Source organism: Oenanthe melanoleuca, chromosome 12, assembly GCF_029582105.1.
Source record: "Oenanthe melanoleuca isolate GR-GAL-2019-014 chromosome 12, OMel1.0, whole genome shotgun sequence".
In the NCBI taxonomy this organism is placed as follows: domain Eukaryota; kingdom Metazoa; phylum Chordata; class Aves; order Passeriformes; family Muscicapidae; genus Oenanthe; species Oenanthe melanoleuca.
This window is the reverse complement of record NC_079346.1, coordinates 13,516,103-13,538,192: the sequence shown is the minus strand read 5'-3', so window position 1 is coordinate 13,538,192 and position 22,090 is coordinate 13,516,103. Positions and strand designations below refer to the sequence as shown.

At 52.4% G+C, this 22,090-nt stretch overlaps 1 protein-coding gene across 4 annotated transcripts in view; it reads right to left on the bottom strand.

Moving 5' to 3' along the window:
* Positions 1-22,090, bottom strand: part of TEX264 (testis expressed 264, ER-phagy receptor) — a 51,582-nt gene that overhangs the window by 8,995 nt on the left and 20,497 nt on the right. The gene's annotated exons all lie outside the window — the stretch shown is intronic.

The window sequence follows — 22,090 nt, the reverse complement described above, 5'->3', positions numbered from 1 at the left end:
ACCCTCTCCCCAGTGCTGGCAGTTGGACCACCTGGAGAGCCACCTCCATGCTGCCAGGATGCTGCACAAGAAATGCAGGCAGAAATCCCACATGAGCACTTTTTGGGTCCATTTTCCTGAGCAAGCCTGCAGGATCTGGCAATGCAGAGGCCCATTTTACCCAGAAACACCACAGTGGCAGGAACATGACCCCAGCAGAAGCTTCACCTGTCCCACCCCAATGCCTTCCAGCCTGAATTCCAGCAGTCCCCCCTCCAGCCGAGGCGGAACCACATTTCCTATCCCAGTGCAGCAGGGATACAAGGGACGCAGTGGGGCTTCCAAGGTGCTTGGAGTTTGGAGTTCCCACTTGCAGGCAGGTGAAACACTGAGGCCTGCAGATCAAAACTGTATTAAATAAAAACAAGCTGGGTTGTTTTTAGCAGCAGAGCAGAGGCGGCTCATATCACTCCTGCTTTTTCAGCAACAACGCAGACAAGAGCCCTCCCCGACACTCTGCCCCTTGCTCCACCAACCACAAGCCCAAACGCCAACCTCCAGCTCAGCTCCTTATTTTAGGTTACTGCAACACACCAGAGATGGGTATCTCCAGGATTTGCAGGGCTTTTTGGATAAATCCAGCTGGCCCTCCACCACTTCATGCAGACAAGGACAACCCAAAGGATCTCAGAGCAGAGACCTTCATTAACTTCATGTGAGGTCTCCAATCAGTCTAAATTCTCAGGGCTCCTGTCTGGCCCTCAAGACATCCTAAAGTGACTTTCCAAAGCCCCTCCTAAGGTTCCAAAAGAGTGGATCTGGGACATATCCTCTCCCTACAATCTACTCTAGGCTGCTACAACTTCCAATTACACAGACATAGAAGTGGCACCACCAAAACACAAACAACACCACTCTGCCTATACAAAATGTGGGAATCTTGCCTTTTTAAAGAATAAAAATGCACACCTGAATGAAGAGCAGGACTGGCTCTTGAGCCAAATGTTGCTTCACACTCAAGATTATCCTATAAGAGAAAAAAGGATGTTCCACCCTGCCAGGAGCAGCTCTGTGTCCCTGAAGCCAGAAGAGCTCAGGTGTCCAGCAGCCAAAGCCCATGGCTGGGGACTAGGTCAGTGGGACCATGCTGAAGTGTGGACACTCACTGTCAATACCCACGTCTCTCATTAGGGACAGCTACAATACTTGATTTATTCCAAATTCATCTAGGGTTTTTCCCAAAATGAAATGGAGTGAAACTAGAGGCTGGTGGTGCTAATTTATGTCTATACAAATTAAGCTGGAAGCCAGGCTAGTGAGCTGGCCTCTGCTTCTATGCTTCTTCCCAGAGACACTCGGCCTCTGGCAGGGCTGCTGCAGAGCTCAGCACTGGCAGGTGGGCTCAGGAGAGGACAATGTCCCTGAGAAGGAGCAGGGAGGCTGCAGCTGGAAATGCTGTCCTGTCCACCTGAGATAAAGTGATGAGACTGCATAAAGACTTGAGAAATGGGTAGAGGCAATGAGGCGGGGAGCCATGACAACGGAAATGGATAAGGGGATCATCTAAAGGGGGTGGGAGATCAGCCTTGTGATCATACCAAAGGAGATTAGGAAGCAGGCAGAGGCCAGACAAGAATAGTGCAGCAAAGTGCACAAGAGGCTGGTGACACAGTGAGTTTGGGATTATCCCCATGGAGAGAAACACTGCAATGAAAAGAAACAACCCAGAGAGACTGGAGAGCAGAGCCCAAAGGCAAAGGTGTGGGAAGAGAGCAAATTAGCAAAGGCTCAACAACATGGCAAAACAACAGAAAGGCTCAACAGGCAGCGCTGCACTGCCACTGAGGAGGGAGCCCCTGGCTGGCTGTGCCGCCAAGCCAACAGATGGAGCAGCAAGGGCAACGTGGAGTTTGCAAGGCAGAGCCCTCCAGTCAAATCCAATGCAGTCTCACATGGGTGGAAGAGCTCAGTGAGAGGTGAACAGTGGGACACTGTCAGTGTCAGACTGCTGGCTGTGACAATAGGACCAGTAAGTGGGGCAGGGAAAGGGACTTGTCCCTTTGCAAGGTCATGCAGTGCCACCTCCCTCCTCAGCCTCCACCAGGAGCTCTCTCTTCCTATGGCCAGCAAAGGTGGAGGCAGCAGCACAGTGTGCAGGGCTGATTTCTATCCAGGACTCTCCTCCAGCCACCTGAAACAAGGTGCACATCATCTATACAGCCCATCTACACACACAAATGCAACCAGAGTCCACAAGTTCCGTTCTGCCAGAACAGCAGCTCCAGCATACTCCTGCCATGTCAGACCCACTGCTTCCCTTGAAGCCAAGTCCTTCTCAGCCCATCTGAGGAACATGGTGGGGGATGCTTCTCACCACCTTCTCAAGAGCAAGGAGTTATGTAAGAGAAAACTCTTGCACTCCTCCTTCCCAGATGGAACAGCACCTTGCCCAGTCTTTAACCTTGGGTTCCATATCACCTACCACCATGTACTGATGGTAGGATTTCCTGCTAGGAATGGAGCATTCCCTAGCCTTAAGCATCAGAAAGGACAACAGGATTGTGCAATGACAAGCATTTTGGGACACCTTCCCCAGCAGCAGGAGGTGCCAGCTATTCGTCAGCACAAATCCTCCTCCCTCTACTTGTCCCTAAGGTCACAGTGTCTGCCCATGATATGGCTTGGGCACAGCCTCCCAGAAGGACAATGCCCTCACTCTCCTGGGTGAGCACAAGAGCAGTCCCAGGGCTACAGAGGACAAGACAAAGGGTCTGGGACATGACCTGCAGTCATTAAAATCCCAGTGGAATTGTGCAAAGGCAGAAGGAGGTGGCAGGGTGCTCATGTCACACCATGGCCCTCAGCACCTGCTGGGAAGTAGAAGATGAGCTGCAGCAGGTTCAGGTTCAGGTTCAGGTTCATCTGCTCAGGAATTCAAATGTCACCAACTGGATCTGCTTCCTCCCAGTGCTACAAGAATTCATCTTGTTAGGAGACCACAAACAAGCCTCATGGATGCCCTCTGGATGCTTGCCATACCCAGGCATGCTGGCAATCAGGCTCCAGCTGAACCCAGAAAACTTCTAGTATTGCCAGGAAGGCAGTGGGGAGGCAGCTGCTGTCCTTACCCCACTTCACCCCACAAGCTCCCTGTCACCCTTGACTCCTTACTGTGGCTTCCTGGAACAGCTTACAAGGTGATGGTTAAGTCACACCAGCCTTCTGAGTCCCTATTTCAGGACTGATGCTGTAGGAGCAGCTGAGGAGAGGTTTTTCATGCCACCTACAAGCCTTCTCCTGGAGCAGAGCTGGAGGCTGAGCTGTTCACGCTGCCCAGCAGCTCCTGGCTCTGCTGCAGAGATGTCCACTTCATGCTCCAGCCACCTGTGTGCTACAGGAACACAGCCATTGCTTGTGCCTGTCTCCCATCCCTGCCAGAGTACCTTCTGCCTGCAACATATGAAAAACGTGCCTGTTAAACACCAGCTAGGACTGGAAAAACCATGGGGAGCAAGCAACTGGTCACTCAACAGATGTAAATCCTCTTCTCCCTTAGGGGAACCAGGCAGCTCCAAGCTGCCCTCCTGGTCACCAGCCAGGGATGAACCCTCCAGGGATCTGCCACTGGGCACTGCTGAAAAGCTGGGACAGACTGGAGCCTGTGCCCAGAGCCACTGGGAAAGCTGACAGTGCAGGATCCAGCCTAAGCATCAACTGCTCTCTGCACATTGCCAGTTGAGAGAACAACTTCCCAGAAGGGCCCATGGAGCCCAAGACTGGCTAGGAGGACCCAGACTCAAGGAGAAGCTGTGTGTTGTTAACAGGGATTGTCTCAACATCAGTTTGGCACAGTGTGCCTGGAACTGCTGCTCACCCTTGCTCTTGCTGTGACAGGATGTGTTGCTGCCATTGCAGGGAAGCAGAAGAGCACATGGAGCTGGTTCCATCCCCATCCTGCTGTGACACTGGAACAACACCAACCACATGAGGAGATTTTCCACAGGCAGTTGGGGTCAGTCCCTTCTGTTTATTGTGCTGCCACACCTGAAGAAGGAGGATGTGAACACACAGGGGCCTTGTGACCATCATGGGGAATTGCTGCCTGTTTTGGGGGCTCACCAGCATCCCCCCAGCCAGCCTGGGCACCACCACAGCCTCACTTGCCTGTGCTGGCAGAACTAGGGCTGCTCTGGGTAGTGCCAGCAAGTCAATTGGCAGCTGGGAGAGTGTGGGGAGACCCCCAGGCAACCCACCAGCCCTGTCCTCACACTCTTGCCTGCCCAGACAACACAACTCCCCCACACCTTCCTTCCAGCTGGAGGCATCTATCCTCCCCATCTCTCAGTGATGGGGTCGGACTCTTCAGTCCGATTTTACAGGAACAACAAAACCGCGTGGAGCTGAATGGCCCTAAATCAGCTGCTAAAATTAAAAGCTGAAACTGAGCCACCAGCTAGGACTGGGGGTAGTGTGCTGTGTGCCACATCCTCCTCGCTTCCTCACACGCTCCATGCTCAGTGTGTCATCCCTGCTTATCTTAGAACATGGGTGCTAGGTAGTCCTGAGAGGCTTTGCAAATTTGCACAGCACCCAGCGCCCTTTGGCGCTCTCTCAGTTCAGCCAGGAGACAGTCCTTGCTGGGCCATCCCTCTGTCCCAGGCCCAGACTGGGAATGTCCCTGTTTCCATTCCTCTTTGCTCAGACAGCAGCTTGAGGTTAGACACTGCTTCAAGTCACCCATGTGAGCTGATAAAAGCAAAAACATAGAGGTGCCCTTTCCTCCCAGGGCCAAGCATCTCCTGGGCTGCACTACAAGCGGTATGGACAGCAGCCTGATTGGGATGTTTCCCCTCAGTTCTGCTCCTGTAAGACCCCACCTGGAATACTGCCTCCAGCTCTGGGGTCCCCAGCATTAATCAGTCATGGACATGCCAGGGTAGGTCCAAGGGCTGGAACAACTCTGCTATGGAGACAGGCTGAGAGAGTTACGGTTGCTCAGCCTGGAAGTTGTTCAGGTCCTGAGAGGAGCACACTAACATGTGCTTGTAAGAGATGGAGACTTTTTTACCAGGGCCTGTAGTGACAGGGCAATGGACAGTGGTTTTAAAGCAAAAGCTAGCAGGTTAGACCAGACATAAAATGCCTTGTGCTGAAGGTCATTAGGCACTGGAATAGGATGTCCCATCCCTGGACATAGGCAGGTGTTCAAAGCCAGGCTGGATGGGGCTTTAAGCCACCTATGCTGGTGAAAGATTGTCCCACCTCGAGGGTCTCTTTAGGCGTGAGACCTCCTCAGAGAGGACATGCAGGTGGTCAGGAGCCTGGCTTCTCTCGGAGTTCCCAGCAAGAAAGCTTCTTGAGACGACCTGGTGTTGTTGCAAGGCTATTTATTTATCTTATCTTCTGAAAGGTTTCAATCAGCCCGACACAGGTCCACTCTGCAGAGCGACCATTACAGAACTGCCCCCAGGCGGGCTGTGCCAAATCTTTTATACCTAAAACTACGTATACAATGTTTACAGACTTTTTCCAATGCCATGCAATCTCTTTACAATGTCCAGTTCTTTCCCCATCCAATCTGTGGTTCCCAGGATGCCTCCCCAACATGGATGACATGAAGAAGAAGGAAGAAGAAGCCCACCACACCCAGGTTCCTCCATCTTGACCACATGGCCCTTAATATAAACAATCTAAAAACCTACTTATTCTACATTCTAATATTCTAATTTACACTCTGCTAGCTTTCATGTTTTGCAATTCTTCCCTCAGTGTTGGTAAACTCTCCCAAGGAGCTAAATCCAGCCCCTGCAGCTCTTGGGCACCATTTGGGGGTCTCAGAGGGGTCTGCCATGGGGGTTTTTGCATCCCCAAAGGAGTCAGGGAAATACCCTGGACTCCCACAAAAGATGGCCCTGCCCACAGCAGGGGGGCTGGACTGGGTGACCTTTCAATATCCCTCCCAAATCCAACGTTGTTTCTCTGCTGAGCCACAGTGGCCTAACAATGGGAGACAGGGATGAAGCCTGGATGCCCGGGGCTGTTCAATGAGGGGCACAAGTCAGCCAGAGGCTGGGGAAGAGCCATCGGCCCAAGAGGTGGCTGGGCAGAAGGAAAGACAAAATGCTGGAGGGAGAGGCAGGCAGACATGCTTTACACTGGTAATACCTCAAGCACCAAGGAAAGCTCAACATCTCAGCTTGCAGCTCCAGCAGAGTGCACATGGAGCCGGGCAGGCCCTGCCTCCCAGGGCGATGGCACTTGGAGGCAGCTCCAGCACACAGCACAGCCGCCAGCACCAGGCTGCCAACAGCTGCTGCCTCCCAGCCCGGAGAAACTCACATCTCAGAGGTGCTGAGACTGCTCCCACGCACGTGCACTTTACTTTCAAATCCTCTGGGCTCTGAGGTGTTTCAGAAACAGAAGGTGATATTATTGCAATCAAGAAAAGGCCGTTTCCATCAGCCAGCAGCAAAAACGAGCGGCACCAGCAATACAGCAGCGGAAGAGTCTTGCCAAAGGATAACAAATCCTCCAGGTAGCAGAACACAGAGCCTGGCAATTAGCACCTCCCACGCCATCAGCATCCTTGCCTGCCCTCAGCACACTTCCCTCTTCCCACGGCAGGCCCCCATCCTGCCTGCAACCAGGACACACCGCCCTGCTGACGTGGCAGTGCCATGGCTCCAGGACAGGCAGGAGAAAACCAGCCCCTGAGATCCTCTCTGCAGCAGTGAGAGGGAGTGGGAGTGTGTTTGGGCCGTGGGAGCCGTGAAACACCGGGCTTGATAGCTTGGGAGAGTTTTTCATTTTCACCTCAGCGAAGGCAGCCCGCCATGCAATTTACACCTTGCCCGCCCGCGCTTCCCGGGGCCGAATCACCCAGCTGCTCCCACAGCTCCTCCAGAGCAGGAGCTGCAGAGTGGCAGCTGCCGGCCACGGAAAAACTGAGAGGCAAAGGAATGAGCCTGGGGAACTGGTGGGTCCTGAGAGGGCTGGCAGGCACCAGGTACAGGCTCCCAGGTCACGGCTGGCAGCTGCTGTCAGCGTCATGAACACTCTTCTCCCTGGGATGGAGATTCCATCCTGTTCTCCAGAAAAAAGGAATAAGCTCCAGCCCTGCCTCACTAGAGGTCCTAACACTCTCTGGGCCTTTTCCTCTTCCAGCACCCACTTGAGTTGCAAGAGAAATTCTGCAGCACACAAAGGAGGATCCATCATCCTCAGAGACAAGCCAGGCAGCAAGTCCCAGTGAGATAAAACCTCTCAGAAAGCCGCCATAGGCAGTCAGAGCCCCCAGCGAGGACAGGGACAAGCCTTGGACAACTGCCAGCCCAGAATGTACGTTCAGGTACTAATGTACGTTCAGGTACATTAGTCCAAGTGCTTCCAGGGATGTATCATATTGCCCCCAACCATGGGAATGTCACCTGCAGAATAAAGAGCAGATGGTGCAAACAAACGCAATTTATGGGGCTTGGGTCCCCCCTGGTGTTATGGTTATTTGGTAGTAATTAGTCCTGGAGCAGAGAGTTGCAGAAGTAAAGGAAACTTTTCCATTAAAAAAAGGTTAATTTTCCTAAAGACTCAGTGCTTTCCACTTTCCCAAGTTCTGCCTTGCTCCTGTACCCACCATGGATAAATGCCAGCTGGGGAGATGGTGCTCACCAGCTTTCCAGAGCTCCATAATATGTTCTCACACTGTTCCTCCTACCCGACCCCACCATATCCCATTTTCTACTCCTCCTTCCACCAACCATCACAGCTACACACGAGCTCTCTGAAGGGGACTTTGGTTTTAACCATTCTGAATGCTCAAACACCAGATTTTCATCACAAGACAAGCAATCTGTGTAAATCCACATAATCTTTCCTCTCCTGAGGAACCAGTCCTGGGTTCCTGTCCCAGTTCCTAAGAACTCCATCACTATGGGAACACACGGGTCAACAGCTGCACACAAAAGGAGGTGGATGAGACTGTGGGAGAGGAGGACCACAGCTGGAGAGGGCTGCCTCTGCTTCAGAGAGGAGATCTCCAGGGACCAACACACTGCTCCCAGCCCTCACAGGATGCTTCTTCAGCATTAATCACAATGCTGAAGGGGTTGATGCAATGATCTCTGCCATCACGGATGACTGGAGCAATGCTAAATCGCTTTGCCTGCTCTGTTGCCTTGCAAAGCTGCCAGAAAGAGCAGCTGTGGCAATTTCTCTGTCTCCTGTCAAGGCAGGGCCTTTCAGGAAAGGGATCATCATCCAAGATCATCTCCGTTGTTCTGCCTCAGCCAGACAGCCCACTGCACTGCAGCCTCCCACCCTGCATGGGACACCACACAGGTAAAAAGAGCCTCTTCAAAACTTGAATCTTTGTCATGTTGCTCACAGGGAGAGTAATTCCTAGAGTGACCTGCTCTGCCCTGCCACTAGACTCTTGTGGTGACAGATCTTCCATGGCTAACTTGGAGTGCTCCTCCTCGAGGTGGACATTCCCAACCCACCTTGATGGCTTTCTCTCCTGAGCCACCTTTCACCTGAGTACTTGCCCTTCTGCAACAAGAATGTCCAGACAAGCTGAAAGCTTGTGGTTTGCAGCCTTCACACACATGTCCTCACCTGCAACGAGTCCTGCCATGAAATCCTCTTGCAGCAAAGACAAAGCAACAGAAATGGAGCAGGAGCAGAAGTGCCAGGTGATCACAGCACATGGGGGCTCTCAGTCTCCTGAGACAAGGTCTGAACTGCCCCTTTCTCTTGCTCTTCGGATTGCAGGCATCTCTAGCTGTTCTTCCACAGCCTGTCAATTACCAGGACAAACTCAGGTGTCACATCACTGGCCCCAGGAGAAAAATGGAGGAGTGGAATAAACACCCTCCCATCCATTCCTACCTCCTTGAACAACCTTGTCTTTCTGCAACGCCCCCAGTTCCCAGGCTTCATGGAATATATTTCACGATGAGCTAAGCTGAGCCTCACACCATCCCTTCACAGCTGAGAAAGCCAAAAAGGGAAGCTGAAGAACTTAACCTTGGTGAACTTGCACACATAAAGCCACCAGCAGCCCAGGGCAAAGCCACGATGCAACCGCCTGATTCCCAGACAAAATAGTCCTCCCTCCCCACCCACAGGGACTTACTGGCAGTTTACTGGCCTCATTTGGAAGGCAAGGAAGATCCAGAGGATGAGATCAAGTGGGTTTCAGCCTGGTTTGCTGAGGAGGAATAGGCAAGCTGATCACGACATCCATAAGCACATCTCAAGTACAACACACTGGCAAATCAGATGTCAGAAAGCAAGTTTCCAGGACAGGAGGATCTTCAAAGCTATCAGCTCAGTGCAGCCAACAGCAGAAAAAGATTGTTTGAGCTCCCACTCAGGGAAACCCTGCATTCACAGGCTTGACTTGGGTGACAGGGATCCCAATCAGGCTCTCTGTAGGGCAGACACCCATGGGCCACTGGTGCCTGCTTCACTGCCCCTCCTGCTCCTCCTTCCCTTGTCCCAGGGACAGATACACCCATGTTTTAAAAGCAAGCCATGGCCTGGGACAAGTTCCTTCCTGAATGCTTATAAATGAACAAGAGGCATTTCCCCACAGGCTTTCAGCAAAGCCACCTTCAAACCCCCACATCCAAGGGCCTGCTCTTTCCCAAACACCTGGCAAAGGCCAAAGAAAGTCTGGCATGCTCCTGTGTGATGACAATTTCTCCCAGTGAGCTCAGCTAATGAAGCCCCCAGAGCCTGCAGCCGCCGGCGGTAACGACTCGCCCAAGGAAATCCCCAGCGCAGTCAAACAGCGCTGGCGGGCACAGAGCAAACGGCACAGCCAGGCAGGCTGCCTGCAATGCAGGAGGGGCTGGGAACACAGGCCAGGTGAGCAGGGGGAAAGGGAGGTGAACCAGCAGCACCAGGCAGATTCAGCAGGGAGAGCTCCAGGTGTCCTCGAGCCGGGACACGCCGTTTCAGTAGCTGCACGTGCTGGCCGACGTCTCTGTCGGCCTTGCTGCAAACGGCATGGCAAGGCGAGGTGAGGCTGCCTTTCATCTGCAGCTCTCACCTCCTCCTCCTCCCCAGCCCACCAGGGACCCAGCACAGGTCCCAGGGGGCTCATTACCTTGTCTGGAGAGCAGAGTGCCCGCTGAGCAGCCGCCATGGTGCGCCAGTCCTGTGGGGAGCCAGTGGCTGGTGCTGCCAGCAGGGACACAAGCTGAGTGCCTCCAAATCCAGGCTCTTCTGCTGGCAACAGAGGCAGCAGGGGAGGGGAGCAGCTGCTTTCAGCGACCTTTGCAGTCTGGCAACTGCTACTCTGCCAGCACAGGATCATGAGTTTGACTGTGCAGATCAATCAGGAGAAGAAATCAAAGCAGTTAGGCAAGGACAGAGCCCAGTCTGACTCGTCCTTCCACAAGGATCCCATATGTTCCCAGATGTGCTCCATGAGCTGGTAATGCTCTGGAGATGCATCACACCACTCAGCTTTCCAGATCCTTCCCTCCTGGGGAGCCAACTCCCCATCTGTACCACTGCTCTGCCCTCCCAGGTACCCCAAACCATACACAGCCCTGTGTAACACCACTGACAGCAGCACATCAGCCACTGCAGCCACCAGAGCTGCCCCAGATCCTCATTAGTGCCCTGAGACCTGGAGGACATCCCTCCTCTTCCCAGCGCTGACGTCCCTTAATCTCTGGGTACCTGGAGGATGGGGAAGACTTTGGGGAAGCATATCTACACCTCTGTCCCCATCTGCCTTTCTCCAAGCAATTGTGGCTTGCCATTGGCAGGAAGTGTACTATGCCTGTTGCAGCTCTGTCCCAGGAAGGCTGCTGGGTCTTGGATAACAAGAGGGGAGGGATTTGGACACTGTCCTGTGCCCCAGGGCACAGGAGAAAGCCAGAGCTGAGTTGAGCTATGGGTCCCCAAGTAGCTCCCACCAGGAGACACAGCTTTGCAGGGAACTGTTGGGAGATGAAGCAGTGGCTTCTTGGGGTGGCAGGACCTGGGCGGGACAAGTGATCTTGGCACCTAGAGAAGCATGTGAGAGAGGAGGAGGAAGATGCAAAAACAGATAGGAGTCAATGGCTGTGCTCCTCCACTGTGACCCCGCAACATCTGGCAGCTCCTGCAGCCACAGCAGCCACTTCTGCTTTGCTCATTCCTGTACTGCTTGGCAGAAGTACCCGAGCAAGTCTTTCTCCACACTGACCTCTTGATAAGCTTTTGCCAACTCACGGTCTGGTTACTGAATCACTGGGAGGACCTTACCCCAAGCTGTGAATCTGCACAGCGTGAAGAGCAGAGCAGCTGGCCCCAACAGATGATAGATATCTACCTTCCTGCATGTCAAGGACCTGCCATCAGCTCCAGGCAGAAATATAGCTGAGTAAATGTGAGCAACTGGCCATCCAACAGCAAGGAAAAAAAAATGCAGGTGTCCACGATGGGAATGAGGCCATTGTTTCTCTCCCTGCAGTCCTCCCAGAGTGCCTTACAATCTTACCAAGTGGGAACAGAGCCTGTCAGCAAATGCATGAAGCCAATAGGCAGCTGCAGACAGGGCCACTCTGTGATCAGCCACGGCACATTCTCTTCATCCCCCAGGGCCAGGACACCCCTTCAGGTTTCATTTGAAAGGCAACAGCCCTCAGTGCCATGCTAGGACTGGGGCTCCCAGACCAACCACTCTCCCAGCTGCCTTAGAGCTCCATCTTTGACCTTCTAGCAGCAGCTCTGCCTTAGTGTCCATCCCTGAAGATAAGGGAAAGAGACACAGTAGCAACTTTAAATGTACCAGGAAATTTTCTGGTTGGTGGTGTGTGGAATGGGGGAACAGAAGCAGAAATTTCCAGGGGTTCTGTGATGCAAATGTGCCCATCCACAAGTAACCACTGTGACAAGCAGCCAGAGCCAGGGATGCAAAGCAGTTACTAACTTGCTCTCCCCACTGTACTCAGCTCTGTCACCCCTCTTCATCCCTGCAGGGTTGTTTTAATTCCTCACATTAGCAGAAGATGCAGGTAAAACCATCTGTCTGTGCAGCAAGCTCCCGGTGGTCATTGCACAAGCTGCCAAAATAGAAAAAATCATTCCAATTACTCCATAGCGACAGAAAGTCCCAGGCATCCTTCTGCTCTGAGCCTTTGAAATGTAAAGCCGCGCTGTTTGGTGTCATTTAATTTGGAGCTCAGCCTCAGATCAGCAGAGCCTCGATAAGCTTTAGGAGGAGGCAGCCATGCAAAACATACATGTGCAAAATTCAGATGTCAGTGGCCTGGAAGACAAGCATATCTCAAGCCTCACTAGTAACTCCACTTCATGGCCCCAGCATCTTTCTTTTGCCATCCCGGTGCCAGAGGAGGTTGATTCTGTCCTAAAAGCTGTATTGAGCCTTTGCTCCAAATCAGTACTAGTTTCTCTCTGGTACCCAGGAGAGGTGACTCCCCATCATCATCTCCCCTCTTAGGAAGGTTTGTTCCTCTCCTCCATACTGGAAGCACATTCTTTTTCAGACTACAGACCCAGCCTAGCAGGGCAGAGGCATCCTACCAAAGGGAGAGCTGATCTCCAACAAATCCAGCAGAAATGCATCTGCTTAAGCCAGGTACAAGCCTCTGCCTCCTCACACCCACCACAGTATTAAGGAGCCCATGGAAGGTGAATGTTGGGTGGGCTGGGGACAAAGAAGAGGCACCATCAGGTGCTGATCCACTCTTGAGGGTAATGGGTACCTTCCATCTCTTACCAACACCAGGTACTGCACTAGACCCTGAGAGAAATCAGCTCAAGGGTGACAGAGGACAAGCACTGGCTTGTGCTCCCCAGGGAGACCGGCCCCTCTGCCCACTGTGGTCTGACAGCGGAGGAACAAATACCTTTCCTTGTTGCCATGCCATCAGAGAGGTGCCTGGTGAGCCACGCAGCACACTGGCCACAAAGGTGAAGAGAACTGCCATGACTTGTTGCTCACTTGGGCTGGAGCAGGGGAAGTAGCACAGGAAGCCTGCACATCCTGCCATGATGCAGACCTCCATCAGCTGCCTCAGGGCAGTCCTAATCTGGAGTAATCCCTTCCAGCCCCACACATGAGTGGTGGAGCTAGAAACTGCCAACATTTCTACTACAGGCTCTGATTTTCCCTGGTATGGCTGAGGCACAGGCTGGAAATAGCTGCCACATGCTGGAAAAGACACAAAAGTAGTCCTGGAGTTGACGGTTTACATACACTCTCCAAAATCCTGCAAGCCAATAGTTAAGCATAGCTCAACCTTCCTCTTTCAAGGAGCTCACAGACCAGTCTGCAAGCTGCTCAGGAGCCCTGCAACAACTGAGGCAGCTGGATACCATGAAGATGAACCCAGTCCTGGCAAACCCAGAGGAGTTCAGAAGGCCAAGATTTGGCAGCCTATCCTATCTGGCAGGACAATCCAAGTTGTCCTGACAATAAACAGGCAGTGGGTTTGCTCCTCAGAGCAGGATGGAATGTACTGGCTGTGTGTAGGTCTGCATTGAACCAATGCACCCCTCCACACCCTGCACCCACTCCCCAAAGGCTGTCAGTCTCTGTGGGTCTGGGAGTGACAGCCACCAGGCAACAGCATAGAGAGAGGAAATGCACATGCTGAGCCTCCCCATGAAAGCCTCTCCAAGATGTGAGCAGCTCCACAGACCTCCACACCTGTCATGGTCATGAGGATTGGCCAGTGTGGACACCTCCAGCCTGCTGCCTCTGCCCAGGGCCACCAGCACACAGCAGCATCAATTCAAACAGCATCCACAGGGCAGCAGCTGCTGCAGGCAGGCAGAGCTGACAAGAGTTGTGTGTGTGTGTATTTCCCTTGCCAAACAAAGAGATCCCGAGGGACTTTCAGTGTGGCCCTTTGCTTCAGAGCAAACAGCTGGGCTCTGCCACCTCACTGGTGCCCCAGCCACTGCTGCAGCCCCAAAGCTGTGCCTTGCCTACAGCACACATGCTCTAGGCAGGAGGAGGAGTAAGAACTGATTTTGTTCTTTCATGCCTGTGATCCGATCACCACCCAACCTCGCGACTCATCCATCCATATTTTGACTTGCTGCAGAAGAAAAATGTTTTCACTCCTCTGCCCTCCCCAAAGGGGGACCTTTCCTACCATTTTATACCTAACTAGAACTGAAAAAGTGCAAGTTAGTCATAGCACAATGGTCCCTTTACTGGAAGCAAAAATGCCACCGCTTTCAAGTGTATTATCTGCCTGCTCCACAGGTTTCAAAGTGGGAGCTTCACAGCAAGGGAAACTGGGCCAACAGCATTTGTTGGAAAAGAGCAATATTTCTATGAAGCTGTTTCGCATTTGATTGGGCTCATTTTGCTGTTTCTTAAGCCTGGCACAGCTGGCAAGGTCTGGCTCAGAGGGCTATGGGGAAGAACCTGTCCAGACAAAACTCATTAAGACTCAGCTAAAATAATTGCAGAGAGGCAGATCAATCTCATCCTTGAATTAATTGACTAGCTGTCAAGAAGGGAAGACCCCAAGGTTTAGGACACTGTCGCTGCTGGAAAGAGCTGGACACATCTCCAATGCCTGACACAGAAAACCTTTTGAACTGATTGCATCCTCTGGGATTCTCTATAAATACATCTGGGGAGAGCATATGTACAGATCAAGTCGATAAAGAGATGTGACAGGAAAGCACTGTAGTATTTTACTCTCCCTCCTTGCCCTAGGCAAACCATTGCAGTTCTTTCTCTTCCTTGGACAGCCGTATGAAATATCCCCAGCTTCTCCCATGATCATTAATCCTCACAGCAAAGAAAAGGGGGAAGCAAATATTTTGTCTGAGAAGATTAATCTCTGTGATAATTTTGCAACATTGGGAAAGTCATTACCAAGGCTGCTCTCACAACTTTCCAAAGCAACAGCTTGGCAAGGTGAGGTGGTTTCCTACTCCCTCCTGGGATGAAAATGTCCCCAAACAGGACCACTGACTGACAGACAACACTGGTCCAGGCTTTTGGTTGTCAGGCCATCAGGGATGTCCACACAGTTTGGCATGCATGGGAGGGTAGGCACTTGAAGTTCATTCTTCTTCCAGGAGCTGCCTTTGGAAATGTTCCTGAAAAAGGAGCTGGGATGGCAATAGTGCCAAAATGCTGGGTGTCACAGGAAAGCACCCATTGTGGCAGAGATCTGGGGCTGATCTGCCAGTTGGAACAGCCTCCACATGAATGTGGTGGAAGCCCCATAGCCAGAGGCTTTCAAGATGCAATTGTGTGCTAGATAACCACACTCCCTTTCCCATGAAAGGTTGTACCAGACTCTCTTTGCATGCCCCTTCCAACCTGGTCTGTTCCCATTTTGTGATCAATTAGAACTGGGAGGCCACAGTAGCAGGAGCCTGCATCCCACACCAGCTTCTTCTGAAGAACCAGGACTCCCCTGTCTGCTGCTAAGACAGACACTTGCACAGAGTCAACAAAAAGTTGAGGAAAACCTGAGTGATTTCACATATGCCACAAGCTGCAGAGGCAGGGAAGGAGTCTTTGTAACTACTAAAGCTCAAAGCTGGTCAGCAAACCTTTCCTGCTCTAAGCAGCAATGCTGTCAGAGCTGCAGTTTCACACCTGCCCCTACGCCAGAGCTGAAGAGCAGAGCCAAAACAGAAGCTGCACAGTTTGCTTGCAAGAGGAAAGGTGTGCACAGGCACAAGCAGCAAAGCAGAAGAAATGGCACCAGCACAGGCTGGGAAACCAGCACACACTGAGTAGTGCACACCAACGTGCCTGGCAGAGGCAGCACTGAACATGAAGCACGGTCAGTGTTAATTCACTGCCTGCCCACAAGGAGCAAGGAGAAGGTGACAGCAGATGAGCAGTGGCCTAGGGCTGCCACATTCCTCTGGGGAAGCAGGAAAGTGGGGATGCCTGCTGCTCCTGGCAGGAGACATGACGCAGAGCCCCAAATGCCCATATGTTCCATTAGGCACACAGGAGGAGTGCGCTCCCTGCAGACACAGGTTAAACGGACCTGTTCAGCTCCAAAGCCCCCACGGCGCTAAAGGACTCTGCCCAGCAAAGCCCTCCCACCTGGCTCAGCCCCCAGCCTGGCCTCATGAGCACCCTGCCCTCCCTGCCCGCTGCCCGCTGAAGGCGAGGTCACTCACGCTCGCAGGACTGAAACATCTTTGGATGGTTTTGTCGCCAAAAATATTTAATAACGAAAAGTCGCTGCGAACGCACGAACTGATGCGATGTGACATGCAGCTGGGGGGTGCCAACCAGCAGTGAGCAGGAGGCCTCACTGCAGAGAGCCCACTGAAAACCAGCTGTCAGTGCAGGTCAGAGAGAGATGAACATGCCCGCAAAGGCACACACACCTCGGGGTCCCTCTCTGCTTCCTGCCGTTGCATGTCACCTTTAGCACAGGCTTGAGCCGCAGCATCACAGTGCCCACCCCTCGCCTGCTCCTCCTGCCCAGACCCAGACCCAGAGCTTCACTGGCTCTGGCAGAGAGCATGCATCAGCCAAGGGTGCTCTCCAGCACCGCTGAGCAAGCCACTCTGGTGCTTGTCCTCAACATCAACCAGGTTGGTGGACAATCAGGAATGGTTGTGCACGAGCCAATTGTGACATGACCTACAGCCCAGCCTGGGACATGCAAGGGCTCCCAAAACACTTTCCCTGGAGCCTGTGTCCTTACTCCAAATGTCTGATAGCCCACGGCCAAGCAGCCTGTCACACTGTCAACTCTGGTCTCATCCCTGCCATCAATATAAGATGGACACATCAAATCCTTTATGACTCTCTAGGATTTTTTTCCCCTGTTATTATTTGATGTGTGAGGATCACTTCCCAGCAGTGTCAGGTAACCAACCTCCTGTCTTTCTGGGAACCCTACAGACCTATACCCAAGAGCACATGGCCTTAAACTGAAGGTCATCCCACCAGCCAGGCAGCTGAGCCACCACCCCTAACCCCAGCACCCTCTTTAAGCAAATTAATTCCCACAGTCACAGTGGGGCATGGGAAAAAGGCAGGAGAAGGATCGAGGGCTCCATTTCCCAGAAAACACTGGCATATTCTGCAGCGTAACCCATTGATGCAAAGAGGAAGAACATCAACTGGATGAGTCTTGCCAGACCCACATGATGAGACACTGAGGGCAGCAAAGTCCCAGGTTAGTGGTGATAAATTCTGGATAAAGGTATCCTGCTCCTCCTTTTCTGCAGAGAGATGGATATATGGCTTTGAGTGGCTCTGGCTCAGCAAGGGCTCCGCTTTGGGCAATAGCCTTCAGCCTCTGGTCCACAGGGCTTGCAGGAGAGCAAAGGAGTTCATGAGGACAAACGAAGCTGTGGCTGAGGAACACAGGACTGAGCATCTGTTAGTAATTCCTAGACCTCTGGAGGAAATTCAGGTAGCAGTTGATTGGCTGAAGCTGCCACTGTGATCATCTCTCACGCACGTGCAGACTGAAGCCTGAGCTGCTTACACACGACAAGTTGGCATTTAAAAATGCTTCATGCACAGAGCCCGAAATAAATAAACTAAATCATCCAGGAGAAAGAATTTAAGTGGAAAAACATCCCAATAATTGAGCCCTTTTTGCATATTTTTTATCAGCTCCCAACCCCCAACCCCAGCCTCTCAACACAGCCAAGCAGAAGGATGGCCTTTAAAACACAAACCACCTGGGATGGGAACACAGCTCCACAGACCTCCATTTAAAACAGCTGGGAGAAAATGATTTTCAACAGATCTGAGCAAAGGCAGCAGGCTCAGCAGCATGGTCAGAAGAGCCAGGGAAAGATGAAGTGCAGCCTAACAAGGATGCTGAGGCTCAGCTGCTATAAAAGACCACTTAGACTCCCAGCTCCCCCCAGATAGAGAGGCATCCAAGTTATGGAGCTGTTTGGGGCACTAGGCAGGGGAGAAGAGTCTGAAGGATGGCACAGATTCAGCCAGGGGAAACCTCAGCAGTGCCAGTGAGAAGGGAGGAGTGTTTACTGACTATTTCTGCACTGAATTTAGGACAAAGTCAGACGACATGGGCAGAGGATGTGGGTGAAATGTTTGTTTTTCTATGACAAGATAAAACACACGGCTTGCAGGCCCAGATAACACACATTTTAACATGCTGAAGTCCCTGTTGACAAGCTGTCCACATGTCAAAGGGTGATCTCTGGCCAGCTGGAGATGCTAAAAACTCCCAGGAGAGACAGCAGCCTGTACCTGCCAACATTCAATGGGTGAATAACTGACTTGAACAAGCACAGACTGGCCAGGCAAAGACAGCCAAGACAAAATACACGGATGGCTGCAACTGGGCCAGATCACCAGGAAGCAAAGGAGATTGGCATAATTAATGCCAACCAATACTTGTTTACAGCTGTCAGATCCTGTTGGCAAACAGGATTTATTTTTGTGGGGAGTACAGGCTTGACTGATAAACCAGCACTCATGCCACTCAGTCAGAGTGGCACTCAGAGAAGATGCAGAACTTGGCATTGTTTCCCACCTTTAATCGAGAAACTACAACTCCATCAAAGGGCAGAGGCACGTGTTTCAAGTGGCTATTAGCTGGCTCAGATAAAACCCAGGACTGGGGTTCTGTGGCAGAGGACAAGATCTCCACCAGAGATTTATCTACTACAGCACTATGACCACTGCTGAAATAAAGCATCTGTTTGAACTACTGACAAGCCACAGAACTTTCTAAGCTGAAAATAGGTTCAAAAGAGAAAGCAAAAATTAAGGTCAGAAATTATGGAAAACATTGGAAAATAAGGGAACTTTAAAAGCTTTATGTATTCAGCTTAGCAAAAAGAGAGGAAGAGGTGACTATCCTAAACTGCTATAGCTGACAGGGGAGCAAAGCTTGCTCCAAGCTAATGGTCCAAGGAATAACACATTTCCCTGGCTGTAAACAGGAAAAAGCTACATCTTTTAGCACCTTGTGAAGCTCCCTTTAAGGGGAGCTGAGGTGTGGAGGAACATGACAGCCTATGTCAGGCAGGAGGCAACCTGATAGCCTCCCAAATTTTTCCTGGGATCACAGTCTATGCCAGCCACTCTTGCCCGAGATCTGCACTGTAAGGAGTTATTCACAAGCCCATGGAAGTGGGAAAGCTGTGATTACAGAGCCCAGGGGAAGGAAAAAAGCTGGGAGTTTAGCTGAAATTGGAGGATACCTTTATAAGACCATCTAAAGAGATAAAATCCCATTTTTCCAAGTCAGGCAGAGTTAGAGTTTGAGGTCAGTCAGCTGGTGCTCTGGAGGGTGCAAGGCAGTCAGGATGACATTGGTATCCACCCCCTTATCTGAAGGGAACACAAAACCGACCCAAAAAATACACAAAAAGAGGCCATGTTGAAGAAGGCATTCTAGGGCTGCAGCAGGAGACACCTGCCAGCTCTCCCTTAGATGCAATTAGCCACCTCTCCAGCTGCCAGAGACCACCAACAGCCAGGAGCGACAAGCCCCCCCCACCTGGCAGTGCCCACTAGATGCCAGAATGGATGCAGAGAGATGCAGGGACACACAGCCCACCACAGAGAGCTCATTATATCTAAATGAGAAGAAACACTCCTTGAAATGGCAGGAGGTTACAGGGGAATAACCTGCTCCTAGAGCTGTCAGAAAGGGTTCCCACCAGAGAAGAGTTTTCTCCTTTGCTCCCAGGAGCTGGGAGTGCCAGGTCTGACAGGCAGCTGTGTTGTGGGCCAGGAGTGCACATCCCAGGAAAGCAGGACATACCTGCCTGGAGGCAGGGAGAAGCAACATCACAGGTTATTAGGGAAGAAATGCTTTTAAGGGACACTAAACAACCCCAGCCTATGCCTTAAATAACCCATGTTCAGAGTAATGAGCCAGCAGCCTCTCCCGGGCCCCTTAGAAGGCGATTCTAGTAAGGCACTGCCAGCCTGCCATCCCAGGGGAAGGATGTCCTCTTACACCCACATGCAGGGATGTCCACTTCCCCACAGCTCCCAAAAGCCAGGCCTGCACCAAAAGTCTCGCAGAAACATCAGCTCCTGAGCTCACAAGAGCAAAGACATATGCTGCAGGGACAGACTGGATATGAGACCTCCATGCCAGCTCATCTCCCTTCCACCCTTAATGAAAGGAGACTGTCACCCTACTGATGGTTACAAATTTGGTTTTAACTTTTCCTGCTCCTCTGAAGCAACAGCAGACTGGGAAACACAAAGTCCAGCACCACTACATCCTCACTGCTTGGGAAACATGAGCCACAAGCATTCCTGGTAACTCTTGCACAGCACCAGCAAGCCCAGAGGGAGCCACATTCACATCCATTGACCTTTGGGACTAGATGTCCCCAAGTTAACCTCAGGGGATGCCGTGGGAAGGCTGCTGGAGTGCCAGCTGTGGTAAGGCTTCTTTCAACTCTGGCCCAGACTTCCCTCCACCTCTTACTGTCCTGTTCCTTCAGCTGGACCCCAAGCCCTCAGCTCCTTTGCCCTATATGCCCTACTCCAGTCCCCTTCTCCTCCCATTCCTCTTCTCTATTTTTCAGCATCTCCAAAACTTTCTCCACCCCGCCTCCCCACCTTGCAACCCTCTTTCTGCCTCCTTCAGCTCCCTATCCATCCCTGGCTCTCCCACACCTGTCTAGGACTAGGGCAGCCATGTCATTCTCCCTCCACTTCATCTAATTCCCTCTTTCCATGGGAGCCAGCGTTTCATTCCCACCACTGAGTCCCCTTTCATGCCTCATGGCTTTTGCCTTCCAACCTTCTGAGATGGGAAAGCTGTGGGGGACCTGCTCTTCACAGGCCTGACCCCCAGCTCTCTCTTAACAGCACCCTTCCCAAAGAAGGAACACAGGAAATAAATAAATAAAGCAAATCTGTCTCGCTGCTCTCTTGGGTTGCTTAAGGGAGTTGGGTTCTGGGGGTGGGATGAAGGATGCTATTTGGAGAAGCTGTCTCCATGGCAACCCCCATTCCCACCACCGAACGGGCACAGGTCACCTGTTTCCATGAAAGTTCTCCCCTTCCCGCCCAAACCCTCCATCCCAGGAAGTGCCAGCACAGCCCCAGGAGTGCAGACAGTCCAGGCTGAGGGAGAAGCAGCAACAACACAGCAGCAGCAGGGATGCTGCTGGCACAGCTGCCAACGGCCTCCTGAGTCCCTCATGCCACACTGGAGAAAGGCAGGGCATCCCCACGGCGCAGTGTGCAGGGAGCAACAGCACCCACTCCCCTCTGCCCCACCCAGCACGGCAAACACACCCTCTTCCTGCCTGTGCCCCCACGGCCAGTGCCAGATGGGCAGGGGGGCCCCCACACCGCTGCAGGACATTTGGACAGACACAGGCTCCCCGAACCATGTGCTGCTGCGACTGGGGCAGAGATCAAAATGTGTCCCCTCCCTCTGCACGTGGCTGTGGCTGCTCTGTTTCCCTATGACTTCAGTTATTGCAAATCGAAATCCACCGCTCCCATAAAACACTACCAGGTGCACCCAGAACAACCCGTGGTTCCCTTTTTAGCTCTAACAGCTCCATCTCTCAAGCAACAGATGTGCTGCTGGGACCTTTCCCCAGCTCAGGCAGCGTCAGCTCGGTGTCTCCGAGTGCTCCCGCAGCCAACCTGACGCTCCCGCCCGCGCCAGCCCCCTCCGTGCGCCCACCACAGGGCTGGCAGCAGTGCCTGATGCCCTCCCAACAAAACTGGCACAGCTCCAGGAGGAGACTCAGAGGATGAGAACAGCAGACTGGTTCTGCTCTCCACAATGGGGGGAAGGAGCAGTGGTGGTGTCACCTACTGCCAGCACTAACGCATCTTCCGCCAGTAGCAGTGGGCAGCTCCCCGCGGCAGGGCTGGACAAGAGGGACGGCAAAGAGCCCCCAGCTGAAGTTCCAGGCTTGGCACCCAGGCAGCCATCCTGCAGCACAGCGCAGGCTGGAGGGATTCACACAGTTCCCCCACAAGGCTGGGAGTTTCGCCAGGAAAAGCAAGTTTATAAATAGTGTGTTTCAACACGAACAAACGAAAGCGTCAGAACTCGACAGTCAGATAAGCCAAGGGCTGAGCCGGCCCCTCCACAGCATCCTCCCCCACTGGGAAGGACAGTCCCTTCCCTCCATCATCCAGCTGGCCAGGACCTTCCTTGCTCTC